The sequence below is a fragment of the Lissotriton helveticus genome, chromosome 8 (assembly GCF_964261635.1).
Source record: "Lissotriton helveticus chromosome 8, aLisHel1.1, whole genome shotgun sequence".
In the NCBI taxonomy this organism is placed as follows: Eukaryota; Metazoa; Chordata; class Amphibia; order Caudata; family Salamandridae; genus Lissotriton; species Lissotriton helveticus.
Genome location: NC_136069.1, coordinates 905,680,736 through 905,696,471, shown reverse-complemented (window position 1 = coordinate 905,696,471; position 15,736 = coordinate 905,680,736).

Here is a 15,736-nt window from a genome sequence, read left to right as displayed (position 1 = left end):
CAGCTTCTTAATATCATAATAATTCTAATGTTCGTACTTGCTTGCATTTGGTGCAGTCCTTAAATATTCAAGAGTGCACACACACAAACAAGCATTACAAGCATTTCTTTTGAAATATTTTCCGGTTCTGTTCGTCACAAACATACACTCTCTGTTTTCACATCTTTAACCTCGAGATCCCTCCTGCACTCACTTCTCCCCCGTTTGTAGCTAATTCTGTTTAACTCGTTACCTCAATTGTGTCTTATCACTGTCTCTACCATCACTCTTTCTATTTATAATCTGCCGTCTCTGTGCCTCTCTATCTCTTTCCATAGCTGCCTTGATCTCTTCCCAATCTCTAGCTGTGCTTAGCCCTTCAGCCTCTCTATCTTTTCCTACTTTGAACTCTCTATTTCTTCCCCCTCACTCTTCACCTTCATTCACCCCCATTTTCCCTCTTCTCAACAGAAGGCCCCACAGCCGGAGAGCTTGCAGTGGCAGACAGTGACACGTGCAGGGTCCAGCAGGGTGGAGGTCAAGGGAAGAAGAACAAAACTAGCCTCCAATGGGAAGGTCAATTGACCTCCCACCTCACTTGGGCTCCAGGCTTAGGCCATCTTCGCCACCATCATGGACTTAATGTCCCAGCAGGTGGGCGGGGTGAGGGATGGAATCACAGGGGCAAGTGAGTCGGGGGAAAGACAGTCAGACCACAGTGGGAGGCCAAGGGGTGAAAATGGCCCTTTGTACCTGCGTTCCTCCATGGACGCAGCATCGACACCTGGCAGGGGGTGGGGAAGACAAAGAGCTTCCATCTGGGTTGGAAGGGAGTTGCCACCGGATTCTTATCCAGATTTTACTCTTACCAACCTTTAGAATCATTGGTCGACTGGACCGATTTTGTATGCTAAGAAGTGTAAAGAGAAGATCATCCAATTCACAATAACTTTATCTAAGACCAAATCAATCCAAGTCAAAGGACCACTGACTACGAAATACATTTTAGAGTTTTATTACAAACCCAAAAATAACTGAACATACAGGAACCTCAGCAAGAGGCTAAAGAAATAAACAGGCACTAATACAAACATAATCCTACGCAGAAGTCTCAGGCTACTCAAAATTATAATCAAGGTAATTTCCAAAAGCATCAGGCAAATGAGGACAGTCCCGGCTTGAAGCCTTGACTGCATTCACCCAAAGGAAGAAAGAATATTAGTCTGTCCCTACACTAACGCTAAAGTGACATCCCTACTTAACATCCCAATCAAGGCAAGAGGAAAAAGGTGTCAGCAGTGAAGACGTCCGCAGAAGTACACTCACTTTTCAGGGGTAAGTAGCCTAAGCTACAGAGCTCGTTCTTAGCTCCTTCTTGCTTCCCCTCTAGCCCTTCTCTCCTCTCCACCCTCGGGGTACTGTCCCTAATGCAAACTCCCCAAAACATTAAACACGCCCTAAACACACCCCTTCAGCAGGTCTTCTCTCTTGTACTTTTCCAAGGAAACTCCAACTTCATCCAAAACCATTGGGTCCCAGGCACCTTCTCCGCTAAAAGTATCGTCTTGACATTCCTGTTCACTCCCACGGTGCTTGCCTCTACCATCCTAACTCCTAAAACAAAAGGTTATTCTACCAAACTAAACCTGTGTCCTTGCACCTGCAACAGAAAGTTGTGAGCAGATCGACCTTGCACACACACACGTCTGCAATCCAAAATTCAACTAAGAAAAAGGAGCCTTCCCAAGGAAAAATATATTTTCAGACCTACAATGTTCAGACAACCTAAGAAATCCCAGTTAGGCCTCTATTGATGCTTTCATACAATCTGGCCTTTACACATTTAAACACATTTCTAAAACTGCATTATAAGCATTACATTCAAAATCATTTTAACGATTTACATTTCACTCGTGAATAAGCAAACCTACATGTGCAACTTTTAACATGGTGCACGTTTAATCCTAATGTAACATCTTATACAGGAAGTAATAACTTCTGCCTTACTTAAGGCATTTTCTCGGTTAAACGCTACATTAGTCTCCAAACGAATATTAAATTACTACGTTTCTAATGATCACACGTTAATACAGTCCTCTAAATATGAGAGTGCTAACTACCCATGATTATGACGCACCCCTACAATATTCAGAATAACATGGCGCTCTATCAGTTCCCCCCTTTGATGACCTGTGTCATCACCAAACTACACCATCCTTGGGGAAAGATCAGACTTAAACTGAACTTGTTGCCATTCTCCCTTGCCTAAACATCTCCATGTTTTTAAGATTCCGATATTGACTGTCCTGCAGTCTTTCTATTCGCCTCTCTTGCTCTCAGTGACCTTTCAATCCTGTTGGACGGACTTATACCACTTGTAAGCCCTAATCAAACCCCACGAATCCAATCACACAAGCCTCAACTATGATAAGAGGCTTCAATGCATAGCCAAGGAACCCTTTTCCCAAGCTCGCAAACCAGCCTCCCACCTTACTAAATCCTTTACCAACTTTCTCCCAAACACCTTCCTCAGTCAGATCCTCAATCTCATGATGAATCGTAGTGATGTTACTTATATATTTCGCCAGATCTTTGCTGTTATCTGGTATATAAGTACAGCACTCTTGGACCTTAAAAAGTTTACAGACTCCTCCCTCTTTTGCCAAAAGTACATCTAAAGCAAGGCAATTTTGCAAAACTATAGTCCTGATCGACAACATCTCTCCTTCAACTAACACCAGTGATTTAGCTGTATTCATTAACAATTCATCAACAACAGTCGCCAACCTTCTGATCTTTATATCATTCAAAATCACTCCCAATCCTGGTATCACTGCTCCAAAGATATCTCCAACTATTGCTGCTGCACTTTCACCCCTTTTTACCCTTACATGCTTTCCTCCTTCCAAAATCTCCAAATCTTCCTCATGATAAATCTTAGGGAAAACGATCGCCAAGTAACCAATGCCATACCATTTCACAGGCAATCTCACATAGGCTTTCCTTCCACAGACATAATACACAGTTGGTATCACTTGCACCGTACCTTGCAAAAAGTCCTTTGCTGAATCTTCTATAGCGAAAACATGATCATATGTGGTCTGTCCCACGTTAACATTCTCATAATACGTCTGAGGACGCCTTATGCATACCTTTCCTTTCTACTTTTCATCTAGTGCTATTGGACCATAACTCCCTTTCGATTTTTGCAACTTCTCTTCATCCGTCCAATCTACTCTACCTTCACCTGAATCTCATAACTGTGTCTGTTTTCTGTATCTATTTTCTACTTGACCTATGAACCTTTTCTCTACATCTGACAACAAACACGTCAGATTATGTCGATGTGCATAAGCTGTATCTAACTCTGAAGAAGGTATGAAGTATTTTCTAAGTCTATCTTCCATTTTATGATAATCATACTTATTCAAATGTTTATAAGCTGGTACTTCAGGAAGCACTGCATCATAATTAGAAAAGAAATACTCAAAGTGACTTTGTCCATAGAAAAGGCTAAGCAATAAACTACACGTAATTCCATACGTCAGTGGAAGGTGGTGATATCTAATACCCTCATCCACTGAGGCGGGCAACTGCATACACACATAGCAATCCTTCACATACATGGCATCAATATATTCATACAGCAACTTGGCATACGCATTAAGCTTAAAGTCACTCCTAGAAAGATCTATGTGAAACCGACGACTCTCTTCTAGTAACAAAGCTTTTTCATCTCCTATTTTGACCTCTTTCTTGCTAGGATTGGTAGGTGTAGGTATTCCTTGTACCTCCACTGCCTGCTTGTGTGGGGCCAAATATGAAACTACAACTACTAGAATTATGAAAACTATCACTCCACCTACAAGTGTACCTACTATACACCTAGAAGGTACGATTTGGATTTCCAGCCTCCATGGTCTCAAAAAGGTCTTCAATATTCTTTGTTCGGCAACAGCGTTCAAGAGTCTCTTTTTCTCCTCCTTCTGTCACTTGTGAACCAACTCGAACAACACCTTGCAGTTAATAGTTCCATCAAAAACACTTAGAAAAGGAGGTGCACTAGTATTAAGGGATACTAGCTTTTACAATTCTCAAGTTAGCAATCATGTAAAAGACAAAGAAACATACATCCCCTTGGGTTATAATCCAACGGAAATTTTTCAAAAGCATCTACAAAGTATATTGACCAAAGCTTATGATGAAGGAATCCTCACTGAAAAGACTAAGAAATATCTCACTCAAACCAAATCCACAAACACCAACCCTTTATATGCTCCCCAAAATTCATAAAGATATCAAACACCCATCTTTTCGACCAATCGTGACAACTAGAGGGAGTATCTATGAACCCATTTGCACATTTCTGGACGTACACTTGCAAGAATTTGTACAACAAACCAAGACCTATGTTAAAGACACCACTGATTTTCTAAACAAATTAGATCACGTTAAACTACCGGACAATGAAGAAGTATGGATGTGTACCATCAACATCAAATGTCTTTACACCTCCATCCCTCACAAATTAGGGATAGAAGCAGTTGAAGAAATGTTGTTGACAACACAATTGAACATGGATTTCCAAGTGTTTTTGATGGAACTATTAACTTTCACACTATACCAGAGTTACTTCCGATGGGAAGGAGATCACTATTTGCAACTAACTGGCACTTAAATGGTCAACTGTGCTGCTCCAGTCTATGCTAACACCTTTATGAATGCATTTGAGAACAAATACATCTTAAGTTTAGACACCTGGAAACAACATGCCCTGTTGTTCTTAAGATTCATCGATGACATGTTTGTTCTATGGCAAGGTCAACTCAATCAATGATCGTATCCAATTTACTTATCAAACTAGTAACACCTCCATCTCATACCTTGATGTATTAGTAACAATAAAAGACAACAAGATGGAAACCACCTTATTAAAAAAATCCACAGACCCCAATAATCTTTTACATTACAAACGCTTCCTTCAACTTCCATTGAAGAATCATCTACCCCTCTCACAACCCTACAGAATAAAAAAGAATAGTGTCTGATGAAACTGAGCTACAGATTCAGATTGAAAACATGGTGACCCGATTCAAAGACCGAGGATATCCAGATAAGATACTTCAACAAGTAGTAACAAAATGCTCTCAAAAAAACTGTAGTGAATTATTACAACTCACAAAAAAACAGAACAACCCAGGATAGTAATACTATCCAGATATTCCACCTTGAGTCACCAATACAAACGAGTTATTCGAAAACATTGGCCACTATTGGTACATGAACCGGATTTCAAAGGAATTTTTAGCAATGAACCCATATTTGCACATACAAGAAGTCGAAACATTCAGGAACTACTAAAACCTACTAATGTAGAGAGTCCAATATAAAGGGACCATGCCGTGTCATAATTGCAGTAACTGCAATAACATAATCAAAGGAAACACTATCACTCATCCATTGAGAGGCACGCCAATTAAATTGCATGTAACAGCCACCTGCGGCACCCCAAATGTCATCTATCTTTTAAAATGCCCTTGTGGCTTAGTGTATGTTGGCAAAAACAGCAGGAAAATAAAGACTCACATATTGGAACACAAAAGCAATATTAGAACCAAGAACACCAAATACACTGTAGCCACCTACTTCAATGAGAGAGCCCATAACATTGCACAGCTCAAATTCACCATCCTGGAGATAGTAGAGAAAGTTGAAGACAAAGACAACAACAAAATCCTCTTACAGAGGGAGAACACCTGGATCTATAAGATGGACTCTATGAAACCTAAAGGACTCAACAACCGCTTGGAATTCGCTTGCTACCTATAATATCTTTAAGGACTCTATTCGCACGTTAATTGTCAACACCACTAAACTTCACGACACATTAGATGTATCAATGTTCATCATGTTAATTCTCATTCATTTTAGTTTTAATTTTTATTTATATTACCACTGCTGATATGGATACAATTTACTTATTTTGGATTGATCTATAACACACCGATGAGGTTGTTTTAGATGTACCTTTGCATTACACCGTAGGTTGCCATTAAGGGGGAACTAACCGTAATTTTCCCAACTAAGAACATTCGCCAATATTTATGTCAACAGTGACCGCATGACATAACCTAATGGTATAGTTCATCATCGACAATTTACTTTCACTAAACACACTTAAAGATGACACCCGTAGTTTTACTTTGATCACATGACCCATAGTCCTCTTCCTATACTAACTCACCCATAATATGCCCATCGCCAAATTCGAGCTAACACATAAGAAATTCTTTGCAACACCGCTGGCAACATGAGAGACTGAACGCGAGGTAAGCCCTCACCAGAATCGTAGCACGGTCACATTTAAATTATCGATATTGCTCTATACTGCATGCAGCGAGCAATAGGCTCCGCACACTTTTTTGTCTCAACTGTCCAGAATCCCCTTACTGCATGCTCAGTTAGACGTTGGTCCGTAGAGTTTAAAGAACGTGCAGTGATGTAATTTTACAATACAGAAACTTTGACACTGTTCGCTAACACGAATAAATAACGATCTTTGTAACTAGCCCACGCAATCGGTAATAACACCTTTCATAGTGAGACATGCACAACGCACTTTCTATCATTTACATCGTTTGTTTTGCACATGGTAAACACAAATGTTTAACATCTTGTTGACAACTATTTGTATCATGATTTTTAAAAAAACATGTTAAATAGATAGTCACTAGTCTATTTTAATAAAGGCTTGATATGCTGGATATTCTTGAAAGTTTATGACACCATTTATATAACTGTATGAATGCACAAGGAGTGGAACCTCATTTAGTGAATCATTTTGGTTTTATCTAGATTTCCTCTTAAGAAGTGCACAATAATGCACGAAATGCATTGGGAATATTACCTCAAATCAGTTGGAAACATGTTGATTGGAAAAACAACGTTGGATATAAAATAACATAATTTGAATGAATTTATGTATCAAATAAAATCACCCTTCAATGAAAACTTTATAGTTCAATTTTTGAGGACACAAATTGAATAACTGATCACATCGCTCCCTAGCGATTCTTATGTTGCGCCCAGAGGGTCGACCCCTACGATTAGAGGTTGCAGCTTGAATTATTAACACTCCAAAAGTCAGAGAGTGATACCTCAGAGGCACACGACAAACATTCAAAAGCATACAATTGAGATAGCTTGTGCGCAGCCAAACCCATGGAACATCTCCTTTCACACATCCTGACTTGATCCATACACTTTTCTCCTGTTCTGAAGTCTGTTCCTGCAGGCACTTGAGTTCGTCCCAAGTATCTGCCATGGCCAACATCATATTGAACTCGGTTCTTTCTTGGCTCTCTCCTATGTGTCTTTCAGTAAAGGTGCAACCTTGCTCGGCACAGAAACGTGCAACTTCGTCAGTGTATCGGTTTCCGAGCGAGACAAAATCTGTCCCCCTCCCATGAGCTGTGCATTTGACTTACAAACCCACCATTCCTAATGGGTGATGCTGGTGATGTCATGTACCCTCTCTGTGACCATAGCTATCCGAAGTCATGAACCACACCAAATACGAACTGGCTATCAGTGTAAATAGTAATTCGAATTTGGTCAGCTGCCACTGCAATGATTTCAGCTACCTGAGCGGAGTATACTCCTTCTAGGCAAGCAGCTTCAACCACTCCCGTAATGGTGCACACAGCAAACGCTGCTCTCAACTGACCAACACTGTCCCTTATGCATGAACCATCAACAAAGAAAATCTCATCACGGTCAGACAATAGTTCATCAACAATGTCAGGTCTCGGCTTGGCGCAAAGTTCAGTCACATCGAGACAGTCGTGGTCTGCACAATCTTCATCAAGGGTGTTTGGTAACAGCATCAAGGTAGCAGGATTCAAAACAGAACACCTTCTAAGGGTCACATTCTCCGCAGCAAGAATAACTTGCTCTTAGCGTGTGAGCCTATTGTTGTCAGGTGCTGTGTCTTGGTCCTTGTCATCAACAATTCAACGGAATGCGGAACATATACAATCAAGGAATGACAATGCTTTCACATATTTCAATGCTGACACCCGTTGCAGCAACAGATTTGAGACATCCGGGCAACGTCAAAGCTACTGGATCTAGAGTAGCTGAGAAATAGGCAACTGGTGTACGGACGCCGCCATGATCTTGAGTTAAGACTGATAATGCACAACCTTCTCGTTCACAACAGAATAATGAAAAAGGTTTGTTGTAGTCAGGCATCCCCAGTGCCGGAGCATGACAAAGATCCTCTCGCAACTCCAGGAACGCCTTCATACAGTCATTGTCCCATGGTACCGGATTACTCACATCCTTGTGCGCAGTCTCTGTAAAGGTTTTGCCTTTAATGAGAAGTTGGGAACCCACCTGCGACAGTAGCCAACCATCCTTAGGAACATCCGGACTTCCCTCTGTGGGAAGGGCACAGTCATACTCATGATCGCCTCAATTCTGTCAGGTGACTCCTTCCTCTTGCCTTTTTCTATCCAGTGACCCAAGCATTGTACCTCATTCAAACAGTACTGTAGCTTATTTGGCGACACTTTGTGTCCATTTTCTTCCAAATGATTCAATAAGGCGATGGTGTCAATCCGGCATGCATCCTCAGTTCTAGACGCGACAAGGAGGTCGTCTATGTACTGCACCAGAACAGAGTTCTGCGGCAGTACAAGACTCTCAAGGTTCTTTTTCAAGATCTGATTAAAGGTCGATGGACCCTCTGTATACCCTTGAGGGATACGACACCACGTTAACACACGGTTTTCCAGCTTGAATGAAAAAGATACTGGCTTTCCTCATGTAACGGTATCGAACAGAATGCTTGACAAAGATCAATCACGGTGAGCCACTCTGCTTCACATGGGATCTAAAACAATATCACTGATAGATTTGGTACCACTGGACAACATGGAACAACTATATTGTTGACTTTTCGTAGGTCATGCACAATCCCAAATGTCCCACTCGGCTTCTGCAATCCCATAATAGGTGCTTTACATGGACTGCCCATTATCTCCTTCAGGATCCCTTGCTTAATCATGGAATCGATCACAGGTTTTGTCCCTGCAACCGTTTCTGGCGTCAAATTATACAGGGGCATTCTTGGGGACTCAACATTCTGTTTAACCTTAATGTTGACTGATTAAACTCCTTTGATCAATCCTATGTCTTCCCCTGTAAAGTCCTACACCTTCTGTGGGACTGAGTCTCTCAAATCAAGAGAAAGCTCTTCCACTGTCACTACGGGGTACATCTCTTTGCAAAAGTGTTAGTTTGCAACTTTAAAGGTGGCATTGTCGTCATTGGTTTGCAATTCCACTCCCTGAGGGGTGCAATAGATTGTACAATTGAGCTTGCACAAAAGATCTCTTCCTAACAGACAGATAGGACTTAAATCGCACACTACAAATTGATGTCTATTTCGGAATGTTCCTATCCTCACAGGAATTGGTTCAGTCAACGGATTTGTCATCCTCTTGTTCGTTACACCTACAACTTGGATTGATTGTCCCGAGAAGGGTAGGTTGGGAACTACTGCATATCTCACAGTAGAGCGGGTAGCACCAGTATCAACCAAAAAGGTGGTAGGGTGACCATCAACATCTGCTTCTACGAACAGTCCCTCTGGTCTACCTCCAAGACTTCCCCAAGAGTGTAGTCTTCCTCTCCCTCAGGCACCGTCATGCCAATGGATCTAAGTAACATTAGTCTCTGCCATCAAAAAGAGGCATCTGCTGGTAAGTCTGAGTCCCCTGCGAGATCCTCGGTGGCTGGGGAACTTGTACTTGTGGGGCCAACATCCCCCCTTTCATCGCTTTTGGCTTCATTACAGTGGTTGCCACTTCAGGCACCTGTACTACTTCTCCTTCCTGCTGCAACTGATTTAACAGATTCAAGGGACACTTGCGCCTCCAATGTCCAACCTGGTGACCAAGGTGGCAAGCGGTGGTCTTTTTCAGCATCGCCACATCTACTTTTGCTTTGGGGTACTCTGCATTTCCCTTCCCCTTATTCTGGTCATTCTGTCTCCTCCCTAGCGTTCCTCCACCTGACTGCGTCTGAGCTGCCTTGTCTGCTGCTTGCACCTAAACTAGCATCAATTTGTCCTTAAGCTTCTTATTTTTCGAATCCACCTCATCGCTACAATATCTAGCATATCTCCTTGATCGGCTTATTCTGCCAACAGCTCAAATGCTGTTGGATCATGAGGCAAATCTCAGGTCTCAAACCCAGGACAAACTTAGAAACAAACTGTCCCACATCCTTGGGGTTCATCGTATCCAGCCCACTATAGTGCTTAAAGACTTGCAAAAGGCTTTCATAATATTCACACACTGTTTCCTTTGGCTCCTGAACCGTCCGATCTATCTTCACCCAATCAATATCCTGTGGGGATACCTTGGATTTCAGCCATGTAATCGCTTGCTCATACTTTTTCATGACAATCTGTGATGGACCATTTGTGACAGCATCCCTGTCCGGTTCCGAAGTCGGCCACTCAATCGCAATTTTACAAGCTGACCACAGATCACTTGGGACCACAATATCAAACAATGTATTCAAATGGATCCACAACACTTTCAAAATCTTGACAAACCGCTCAACCTGCTAGTATCACTCAACTGGACTCTCCCTCAACTTAGGGATATCATTTGTGAATGCTGCCAAATCACCTCTACTCCAGGGCACATGCACATACCCTCCGCTAGATACCTCTCGTAAAGGGTAGTTCCCTATTCCTAATGTTCCCCCTCCCAGAGGAGGTACCTCTGCCATACTCTTTCTGGTACTCTTTTTCTTGTACCATCTTTCTTCCCACTTGTCAAGTCTGTTCCATGTTCGTATCCCTATAATCAGTTCTCTAATGTGAGTCTTTAGCCCAATGACCCTCTTTTTGTCCAAGTCTTGGTCACCGTACTGTAACCTGTGACTACCTTGTAACATCTTCGTTTTAGACAAATCCACCTCATAACTGTTTGCCAATTCAGTTAGTTTCTCATGTGCCTACCTTGCTTTGCGAGTCACATCCTTGGCCACAAACAGCTACTCATCTGGGTCATAAAGTTCCACTCTTTCGAAAGGCAGATTTCCTTCAACTATCTCATCCACCTCTGCTTTTAACCGCATCACGTCTAACCTCTTTGCCTTTATCGCTGCTTTCAAAGTACCTCGACTATATGTGCCACTCAACTCCCTAAAATCATTATCCTGTTCTCTACACCTATTCGCTTCAGGGGTACCTTTAAAAGCCATCCTGTTTTCTGCGCTCCCATTGATCCAATTTTCCCTTGCCCTGTCACTCTGATTCCCCTCGGATGAGTCCCTCATCCTCAGGTCTGATCTAAACTCGGCAAAGGATTTCGGTCTCGGCCCCCTCAGATCCATGGGTCCCCTTAACGAGTCTGCCGTAGCTGGCAATGGTGTACTCGATTCCACAGGTCTCAGTCTGTGAACCAATCCGCTCACTACACCGTTCCCTCCCAAGCTAGATCTTCCTTCGGCTCCTGTCTGGGATAGATTTCCACTCCTCACCTGATCTGGATCGTACATCAACACTATGTGACCAATGGTAACCAGCACCGTAAGGGGGTCTGGTAACCTCCTAGTAACTGTGTTCTCTAGATTCTGAGTACCCATTCCTCCTGTCGAGAGTTTTCCCACTACTCCCGCACTCGGTGGAACCTGCAATTCTCTGGCTTCCTCCCTCGGGCTAATTTTTCCTCCCTCTGACTCTGGGTTATATGGAGGTGGTCTTTCAGATAGCAGCCTTTCTATCAAGCTATCATCTGTATCACTGTCATCTTCCTCTTCATTCTTCTTCTGGATGTTCCCTTCCTTGACTATCAGTGGGAACAACTTATCCCCCCCTAAATGTGCAACTTTTAACATGGTGCCCGTATAATCCTAATGTAACATCTTATACATGAAGCAATAACTTCTGCATTACTTAAGGCATTTTCTCGGTTAAATGCTACATTAGTTTCCAAACGAATATTAATACTCCTAAACATTCTAATATAATTTGATTAATTACTACTTTTCTAATGATCACATGTTTATACAGTCCTCTAAATATGCGGGTGCTAACTGCCCATGATTATGACGCACCCCTACAATTTTCAGAATAACATGGCGCTCTATCACCCCTGCGGCAGACCTCCAACTTGCCACAGCTTCACAATACAGATAGATGGCAACGGGCACCACGCTGCGAAAAAACCAGTCGGGCACCAGTCCAGGGCCCACCTTATCAGTCCAACCCTGAGTACTTACTGGTACTCTCCTTGACAGTGGAGAAGTGCCGGTACTCTGCTTGGTAAATGTAAGAAGTACCGGTGAGTATCGGCCCATTTAAATCACTGATGACTACTCAGTAGAAGCCAGAGAAATATGGTAAATTACTAAATAACCTTTCTCGGCTGACAGAAACCTGAACGTTGGCATAATGTTTTGTTTGGAAGAACTCTTTAAGATACCGATACTCTTATACTATCAAGTTCTAGAATGTAAGTGAGGTAATTGTTATTTCCCCAGGATTGAATCTTTCATAGATTCAATATAATTGCATCATTCCTCACCTCAAGGCTGAAAACCCCCAGTACTTTTGAAATAGCAATATAAAAACGTAAAATGGCCATATGCCCACCAAATTTGCTTGTTTAGTAGCATATCCAACTCATTTAAAAGAACCCAAACTTCATCCAGTGAGGTTTAAGTGCAAACCCTGGCGCCCCCTAAAGGTCACCATAGCTCAGATTTTTATTGCATATCGTCTATGAGGAAGTCCCTTAAGGAAGCTCTACTTTTTGAAAATATCAATTTCACTGCATTCTTAACAACTTGTTCACCTTCCGAGAACTACAGTCAGTCCTATCTTCAGGTTCACTAAAAAGTGAGTTGTGGTTTGCTTTTTTTGAATATCTTTTATGGTTCAACTACTAATGTGGAAGATAAGGTGAAAGAGATCTCTCTTCAAAAACTGTTCAGCCTGAGGCCAAATAAAGGCCTATGTAGATGCTCCACACTGAGTGTGTTTACTGACTTTATCCTAACTGTAAGGCTTCCTACTGCGAAACGCTGCAACATTTGTAAGACTTTTCCTTCCAAGATCTTGAAGGAAAGTGGAAGGAGACTGGTCTTCTATCTTCTGGAGAAGAAGAGGATTTCCACCTATAAACTAAATCCCCTTCATCAGGTGGTCATTCTGGACAAAGGGCCCTTCAAGCACTTCCACAGAGATGGCACACAAAAGTAAGTATGTGGTTGCTTCAGAACTGAAGTTCACTAAGGCTGCATCCGTTCCAGCATCTACCAAAGGAAAATCAAATGTTTCGTTGGAAAAGGCATCTAAAAAGGCAACGAAGGGCATCCACACAAGATGATGTGAAAACTCTGTTTTGTTGAGGTCCTGACAAGTTTCCTGCTTAAACTATCATTAACAGGGAACTTCCCATTGTTAACTAAGAAGTTGCCACTATAGATGGTCGCCTCATTAGTGACACATATGTTGACAGCAACATCAATGACCTCATTGCCTGTGACAACTATGGCCTCATCATCAACAAACGCACCGCGAACAGCAAGTCCATTGTCACGAAAGAAGACTCACTCAGCAGCACTGAAGGTGACCTCATTGACAGTTAAGATCCAGATGCTGAAGACCCCATCAATGGCAACCGCATAAACTGTCAATGATGACACCACTACTGTACATAGTACCAGAAATGGTACCCTCAACAAGCACTTTACCAATAGCAGATCTTCTTTATGCCATCATTCGAAGTACAGCTGTTGCTAACTTGGCAACACAACCACCAGTCCATAGACGGGATTTGGACATAGAAATGTACTTCAGTGACCAAGAACACGTTTGTGACACTACTTACAGCCCAATCAACTGAACAACCAAAGCATTCAGGAATATTATGAGGAGGAATATAGAACGTAACTATGCAGAGAATATGTTGGAGACTGTTTCCTCAATTCACAAGGTTACGATGATTACATCCCACATGACTTTCCACCAGAAAGTTGCACAACAGACTAGGATTACCAATATGGACCTATGTATTGTTACAGAGACATGCCCATGATGCAAGTTCCTGTTGCTTTATTAAATGCCCTACAACAGATGATAGAGACATTCCAAAGATTAGTTTCTCAGCCTCACCTAATTACACAGGGGTCTGTTCTGTCACACCACCCCAGCAACAATCCTAGCACCTGCCATGCCCTCTTCTACCACCTCCTCAAAAGGCCCCTGCACAACCGTAGGCACCACACACTGTCTCTACTAAGTCGTTTTTTTTTGTTTTATATAACGCTAACTCGACCTGAAGGTATCAGAGCACTTTACATGAGCACCAGTTGCGTTACAGACAGACACATTCATTTTGTAAGGCACGTGGAGATTAAGGGCCAGATGTAGGTAGCCTAATACCGGTCGGTAACGGCCGAAATTAGCGCATTTCGGCCGCTACCGACTGATGACAACACTGGCCACAGTTCAGGCAGTTGTGTCGCATCTGGAGAAGAAGTGCACAGCTGTTGGCAGCACCCTACCATGCTTTACTGCCCATCATAAGCTATGCTCCTTCATAGTTCCAGCAGCTCAGATCTGTTCTAAGACCCTAATTGTATTTTATGCTTCTCCTGATAAAGTATGGAAGGTCAATCAACAATCAAAGCTGTATGGTCGGCTCAATGGCATCGACCACAAGAAAAACAGCACATACTGGCCATATTCTCAAGGTACAATTGTTGAATGTGGCAAGACTATCTCCCCAGTGCTCGACTTGTCCCAGAGGATAGGTGAGAAGATGCTAAATCCTTGGTCAAGAAAGAAGCCAGAACATATGCAACACCAGTGCTGCCTTGGACATTTGAAAGCAAGCCTTCAGCATTTGGCCAGTGATGCAATGCTTTGAAGAGAAACCTGGCTTATATCCACCTCCTTCCATCGTCGGTGCAGTCAAAGCTCCTTGACATGCCCTTGAACCGGCAAACTGTGTTTGGGAAACATGTGGCTGTTGCTTGGCAAACTATCTAAACTGACACAGACACTGCATGCGTCCTAGGTATCCTCCATTGCAAGAGATCTCCCTCAACTTCCTTACATGGCTCAAGGTGATTACAGACATACCAAGGTGCCAGTAACCAATATGGAGGGCAGGGCGATTTGTACTATTCATACAGTCAATCAGGGTGTGACGAAGGTTGTTTCTCCAGCAAGAAACAAGGTCTCCAAAATGACCAATGACTGCAGGCAAAAAGAGGGGTCCATCTCCGTCTTTTTACTAAGATAATGGCAAACATGCTGATTTCCATATTCTGCCCTCCTCGCTAACTCCATGCAGGCCCTGTGGGATGATATCTGCCTCTGCTCAAAATTGGTCTATGATCACAACAGCTGTTGAGTACTTCAGATCGTGCAGTATGGGCATATTCTGGTATTCCTACAGAAACCTACCCACCATCGAACCAGAAAGGAACACCACCTGCATCAATGGAAACTCTAGCAGTAAATTATTTAACTGAAGGGAGCACTGAGATGCTTCTGAAGGCCCAATAAATCCTGGGCTTCTACTCAAGATGTAAATGTAAATGTAGGTGTACTTATATAGTGCAAACCTGTCACCCAAAGGGCATCCTGGCGCTTGCTTAGGGAACCCGTCCTGGTATTCCCCTGTGAGAAACCCCGGCAGGGTGTCCACAAGGTGAAAGCCAG